This window comes from Lathyrus oleraceus, chromosome 6, assembly GCF_024323335.1.
Source record: "Lathyrus oleraceus cultivar Zhongwan6 chromosome 6, CAAS_Psat_ZW6_1.0, whole genome shotgun sequence".
NCBI classification, from domain to species: Eukaryota; Viridiplantae; Streptophyta; class Magnoliopsida; order Fabales; family Fabaceae; genus Lathyrus; species Lathyrus oleraceus.
The window spans coordinates 33,587,843-33,595,562 of record NC_066584.1 but is presented as its reverse complement, the minus strand read 5'-3'; positions in this window follow the sequence as shown (position 1 = coordinate 33,595,562).

Genomic DNA, 7,720 nt, shown 5'->3' with positions numbered 1-7,720 from the left:
GCGTATAAACTTCTGAGACTTATGAAGATACTTCAGAGAGTCTGACTCTGAATGTGAACGTGAGTTTGATCCTGATGATGATCCAAATATTAGTGGTCAAGACAGAGAGTCTGACTCTGAATGTGAACGTGAGTTTGATCCTGATGATGATCCAAATATTAGTGGTCAAGACTACTTCTGAAGGTAGAGCTTCTGAACATGGTCCAACTTCTAGACGTGGTCAAGCATCTGATATTGTTACAACATCTAAAGAAGATTTTGAGCAAGTTTTGCAGAGTTTGACATGTTACAATATATTGAAGTTGTCTCTGAGGAAGAAGTGTTAAGAAATATGGTTTGGCCTAACTCAATCCTACAAAATCAGTTGGTAGAGTGAGGACTGCCCCCGCTTATAAACACATGTTCAAATCATATATTATCCGATGTGGGACTCTTAACACCCCTCATCGCGCTCAGGACTAGACAACTGAAGCGTGAAAATAAATGGTGGGTGACCGGATAGCGGAAACTATAGTAGGTGACCCATCGGATCTTAAACAAGACTCTGATACCATTTTAAGAAATGTGGTTTGACCTAACTCAACCCTACAAAATTGGTCGGTAGAGTGAGGATTACCCCCACTTATAAACACATGTTCAAACCATATATTTTGTTTCTTCCAATACTTTTTTCAAATCCAGAAGGTAAACTCATATATACTTCTTCATGTAATTCACCATTTAAGAAGGCATTTTTAACATCATATTGATATAGTGTCCAGTTGAAATTTACTGCAAGAGAAAGAAGAATTCTAATAGAATTGGTCTTAGCAACCGGGGCAAAAGTCTCTTGGTAATTAATATCATGAGTTTGAGTAAATCCTTTTGCTACTAATCTCGCTTTGTATCTTTCCACACTTCCATCAGCCTTGCATTTCACTGTAAAGACCCACTTACACCCTATTGTCTTTTTATCTTGTGGTAGATCAGTGATACTCCAAGTGTTATTTTTGTTTAGAGCATCCATCTCTTCTTTCCCGTTAATTTCCAATTCAGATCACTTAATGTTTCCTGAATAGTTATAGGCACAAACAAATTAGAAATCCTAGACACATATGCCTTGTGGGTGTGTGATAGTTTGTCATATGACAAGTAATTAGACATAGGATGTTTAGTGCACATACGAGAACCTTTCCTCTCAGCAATTGGGACATCGAGGTCAGGAATGTTTTTTCTCACAGAAATTGGGAGATTAATATCAGGAAAAGACAAATTAGATAGGGAATAAGAAGACAGATTATCTGGATTAAAAAGGATTACCAAATGAAGAATTAGAAGACAGATTATCGGTAGGACTTTCACTTGGTAAATCAGATTGGATCTCCCCCTGTTTCAAATTCTATTATCTTAGCACTTGGGTGATTTGTAGTCACAATATCATTCAGAGCAGGAAAAGTTTCCCAAAAATTATCTTCTTTATTATTACATTGACTCTCCCCCTGAAGATTTTTTTTAAAAAAGGTTGATTTTTAACAAAGTGAACATCCATGCTTTCAAATAATTTCTTTGTAACTAGATTAAAACATTTGTATCCATTTTTATTGGATGCGTAGCCAAGAAAAACACATTTTTCGGCTTTAGGATCCAACTTAGAACGAAAAACATTGGGGATGTAAACATAACAGAGACAACCAAAAACTTTAAGGGGGAGATCTGTAATATTACGGGATGTAGGAAAATTATTTTGTAACACTTGTACAGGACTTTCATATTTTAACACCCGAGATGGCATTTGATTGATGAGGTGACAAGCAGTTAATAAGGCATTTCCCCAAAGATACTTAGGTACATTCATAGAAAACATAATAGCTCTAGTAACTTCGAGGAGATGTTTATTTTTACTTTCAACAATACCGTTTTGTTGCGGAGTATTGCAACAAGTGGATTTATGAATTATCCCCTTAGTTACAAGGAATGTACTTAAATATTTGTTGAAATATTCAATGCCATTGTCGGACCTTAGAATTTCAATCTTGGTTTGAAATTGATTGTTAATAATGTTAAAAAAATCTTGAAATCTTTGTTCAACTTCTGATTTCTTTTCCATGAGATAAACCCAACATAGTTGTGTATGATCATCAATAAATGTCACAACCCATTTTTTTCCAGACATAGTTTTAATTTTTGAAGGACCCCAAACATCATTGTGAATTAAATAAAAAGGTTTAGAAGCAGAATAGGCTTTTGATTTAAAAGACACACGATGATCTATAGCTAAGTGGCAAGCTTCATAATTTCATAATGAAATTGTGAGAAATTTATTTCTTTGGAAAAAATAGAAAATAAATGCTTAAGATATGAAAAACTAGGGTGGCATAATCTTTTATGCTATAACATAACTTGATCTGAAACATGAGATGAGTTTGTATTGTTTGAACCGAAAAATGTTGTATTGCCAAACTGAATTCCATCAAGGTAGTATAGTCCATTCATCTCCCTAGCAGTTCCAATCGTCTTCCCCGAGTTCTGGTCCTGAAAAACACAAGTAAAGTGACGAAAAAGAACAGAACAATTAGTGTCCTTAGACAATTTATGAATATATAGAATATTACAAGCGAATTTAGGAATATGTAAAACAGATTGCAAAGTGATTTGCTCTGAAATTTTTAGGATGCCTTTGCCTGCAATACTTGAATAACTACCATTAGTTATCCTAACTTTTTCAAAATCTGAACTAGGAAAATAGGAATTGAATAGATGAGAGCAATTAGTCATGTGTTCAGATGCCCCTAAATCTATTATCCAAGGGTTAGAGTGGTCGTGGGCAGATAGTGCCCAAGAATTCTTACATGTTTGTGCCACAGTTCCAGTAGGAATACTAAGAGATGAATTGAACTTTAGAAACTTAAGAAGGCTATCCATTTGCTCCTTCGTACATGGAGGCGAATCAGCCTCATTGGCCATAGGCATAGGACGGTCACTAAACATGTCATCCTTGCCATGGTTTGGTCCTCCATGTAGTTTATAGCCAGTTCCTCGGGTGTGGCGATTGTGCCCACAGTAGTCACAAAATGCCTTCTTAAATGGTGAATTACATGAAGAAGTATATATGAGTTTACCTCCTGGATTTGAAAAAAATCTTGGAAGAAACAAAGTATGCAGATTGAGAAAATCCTTATATGGATTGAAACAATCGCCAAGGGCCTAGTTTGAGAGATTAGGAAGTGTTGTTAAGAGACACAACTTCACCCAAAGTCAAGCAGATCACACTATGTTATTTAAACACTCATGTGAAGGTAAGATTGCTATCTTAATAGTGTATGTTGATGATATTATTATTACAGGAGATGATGTCAAAGCAATTAGTGATCTGAAGAGAAGACTTGAGGCTGAGTTCGATATCAAGGATCTTGGAAAGTTAAAATACTTTCTTGGGATGGAGTTCGCAAGATCTAAAGAAGGAATTTTTCTCAACCAACACAAGTATATACTCAATTTACTCGCAGAAACAAAGATGACAGGGTGTAAAGCCTTATAAACACCAACAGATCCCAATGTGAAACTAAAGTCAATTGCTGAAGATGAAATAGTAGATAGAGAATGTTATCAACGATTGGCTTGAAGACTAATTTATTTGTCACATACAGGTCCATATATAGCCTTTGCAGTGAGTGTAATAAGCCAATTATGCATGCACCAGGGGCAACCCACTTTGAAGCTATTTTCAAAATATTAACATATTTGAAAGGTACTCCAGGAAAGGGGTTGATATTCAGAAATAGAGGACATATACAGGTTGAAGCCTATACAAATGTTGATTGGGCAGGTAATATAAATGATAGAAGGTCTACCTCAGGATACTGTACTTTTTAGGTGGAAATCTAGTTACATGGAGGAGCAAAAAAAATGTTGTAGCCAGGAGCAGTGCAGAAGCTGAATTCCGATCTATGGCCCATGGTTTTTGTGAAGTATTATGGATCAAAAAATTCATGGAAGAATTGAAGTTTTTTGGCCCAACTCCAATTAAAGTTTACTGCGATAATAAGGATGCTATTTTTATTGCCCATAATCCTGTCCTACATGACAGGACGAAGCATGTTGAAGTGGACAAGCATTTCATCAAAGAAAAAATTGACAACAGTGGGATTTGTACGTCATACATACCCACCAAAAGTCAAGTAGTAGATGTTCTCACAAAGAGTCTTCCAAAGAGACTGTTTGATAACATGGTGTGCAAGCTTGCTATGAATGATATATTCATGCCAACTTGATGGGGAGTGTTGAATATTAGCACAAAACCAAAATAGATTATGTCGTACAACTCACTATGGTTGGATTTAAATTGTAATTAAATAGTAATTAACTGTATTATTCTATTCTTGCCTTATTTAGGATTAACATTTATATGGAGAATAATTACCTCTATTTCCTAGTGTAATTCATATTCTATAAATACCTCATATGTACTGTGTTACATAATATACAAAATAGAAAAGCATATTTTTATAAGAAGTCATTTAGTGTGCCATGTTAGTAGACTTTGAGTCAGTTAGTATTGAAGAATCTCTCAAGAAGAAAGTGTGTCTACAGGTCATGGAAGAATAACTCTAGGCTATAGAAAGAAACAAGATTTTGGAGTTGACTGAGTTTCCAAAAGAGAAGAAAGCCATCAGCGTCAGATGGGATTCCAAGGTGAAGTTAAAGCCAAATGGATCAATTGAAAAACACAAAGCAAGGGTAGTGGCAAGAGGATTTCTACATAAACCTGGGTTAGACTATGTTGAAGTGTTTGCACCTGTAATTAGACATGAAACAACCAGATTAGTGATTTCTATAGTGTCGCATCCGCGAAAAACAACCGGCGGGCTAAAACAAAACAAACAGAGCCGCCACCGTGCGTTATTTATCCCAAAAGAGGGAAAGGAAACGCTCGAAGTAAACCTGGAAAAGACATGGTCTCGCGACCAAAGAGATTACAGGGTACGGGAGTCGGTTATGCGAAGGGAAGGTATTAGCACCCCTACGCATCCGTCGTACTCGACGGGATCCACGCTAAAAAGAATAGAAGAAAGGTTGCTAAACACTGCTCAAAAGAATGCACACACACACAACACAGGTGGGGGAAGAGAGGAACGGGCTCGCTAGGATATCGCATCATATGCCTACGTATCTCATATGGAATGAGAATCAGAGCTACCGTAGTTCGGCTCACGCACGCCGAAACAAAACACACACAAACAGGCAAACATGGAAACCGAATGCCAATCGCTGGACTTACATCAGACTCCGAACCAACAAACACACAAAGGAAACCGATTGCCAATCACTGGACTTACGTCAGACTCCACACAAACAAACGCCAATAGGATATGGAATGCCAATCGCTGGCCTTACATCCATCTCCTAACACACACAAGAAGGATAACACACAAACAAGTTAATAGGGAGTCTGGAACTCGAGCCTAATAACTGTCAAGCAAACACACACAAAAAGAAAAAGGTTGCCCGGAGAGATCTTGTACGATCTCCTGCCTACGTACCTCATCTGGTATGAGGATCAGGGCAACGTAGTTCCCCTTAACAGGGGAGAAACTTCTCCTAACCAGAGACTGGGAAATGACAAACTAGAAGGGAGACTGACTCGAGCCTAATAGTTATCATGCAATCCACAATGGTCCTAGGTTAAGGTTTCTATCTAACTTGCACAGGCAACAAGTTATCCTAAACAGCACAGGCAAAGCAAACATACACACAATTAGCACACACTATATACAAACAAAGTGGGCTCACACAAGATTAGGCTGTGAAACACAAGCCAACTGGAATCGGGTGTAGTTAGCTCTTAACCCTAACATTGAGAGTTAGGGTGAAGCAGATGAAATGGGAAGTGAGGGTAAAACCTCACAGCTCTTATCCCTGGCCTGGGAGAGCTTCAGACAAATGAAAGTGGGAGTTCAGAAAGTTGGAACTCTTCTCCACATATGACTGACTCAACAAGGATCTTGGGTTAATATCCACAATGCATCAACACAAGGTGTGAGCAAAGTGGATGACACACTGAATAGGAGGAGATGGATTGCACATCTCTTTTATTTGCCAATTGCCTTATCAAAGGACTTTTCCTGCTTGGCACAAAAATAAACACACACAAGCATTGCCTCTTAAGGAGGGCTTCAGACAGGTGCCTGCCCAAGTAACAGGACAGGTCTTCCAGACTACATGAAGTCAGAGAGTTATACCTATGTGGTTAAGCAACCAAGCAAAAGCAAGTTCAAATTGAACTTAAGCAACTTATGTACCTGTTGAAACATCACACAAGTCAGTTAAACTGTACAGACAAACAGACAATCATGAATATCAACAGTCAAACCCAATGGGCAAAGGCAAAAGCCAACAAGTCAAACTCAAATGAGTTAACAACCCTACAAAACACACAATGTTAGTAGTCAAAATCAAGCATCAAATGCTCAAGTGAGGTTGCATTATGAACCATATAACCTGGATGCTCAACCTGAAATCAAAGCTCAAAGATGAGACAAACCACTAGGCCAAGGCCTAGGGTCAAAGATGGAGAAAAAATTTGAAACAGAACATGAAAATTGACATGAATCAACTTCAATCAATTAAGAACATCATCCAAAAGGTCCCACATCAATATCAATCACCAATTTTAATTCATGAACCAAATATGGCAAGGTATGCACATTGCAACCACATTGTGACAACAGAATAAACAAATTCACAATAATTCAAAAATGCTTCAATTAATTTTGGCAAAAATCATGGGTAAACATAACATGCAACATGATCATCACACAAATAATTAGGGCAATTGGACATGATTAGGCATGGTAATCAAATTGCATAAGGCAAGGCAAGCACAAACAAGCTCAAATAGGACACCAAATGCTACATCAACTTAGCACAAGCCTAAAACAGAATTGGTAATTGATAAAAACCTCAAACCAAAGCCAAAACACCATTAAACATGTCTAGAATTAGTGTACAAAATTTCACATTCATAGGATAAAGCACAAGCATTTCACAAAAGATTGAAGTTCAAGACACTTCAAAAGTTCACAAATGATCATCCAGAAAGAAAATTCTCAATCAAATCATAAATGATTCCAAAATTTCCACAAATATTCATGAGCATTCACAACATTCATATCAAGCATCATACAAAAAATCATGGCAATTGGAATTCATTTGATAGGGTAAACACATAGCACGAGATGAACATCACAAGGTGTGACACAAATTGTCACACCTAACTTAGAAAAATCATAACTCAGCAATGGCAATTGATAAAAATGCAAACTCAATACCAAAATGTCCAGCAAGATGTCTAGTTTCTACATGTAAAATTTCATGAGCATTGGATAAGAATTGAGCATTTCACAAATGAAGAACCAAGGCAAGGTCAAGAAAGGACATGTATACACAAACCCTAGCACAAAAATTATACAGCCATGAATAATTTGCAAAATAATATTCATAAAATTCTAGACAAAAAATGTGACACAATAAAAAAAACAACCATATTTTTTGGATCAATTTTCCATTTGCTTTGATTTTTTAAAGTTGAAGAAAAAATTAAAAATCATGAAGGAACATGTATGAACATATGGAAGGAATAAAGAAATGAAGCAATGAAAATAACCACAGCCTGGGATCGAACCGCCTGCCTTTTCAAATGAGATTTTGGCGCGCTGCATGGGGACGGCATGCAACCAATAAG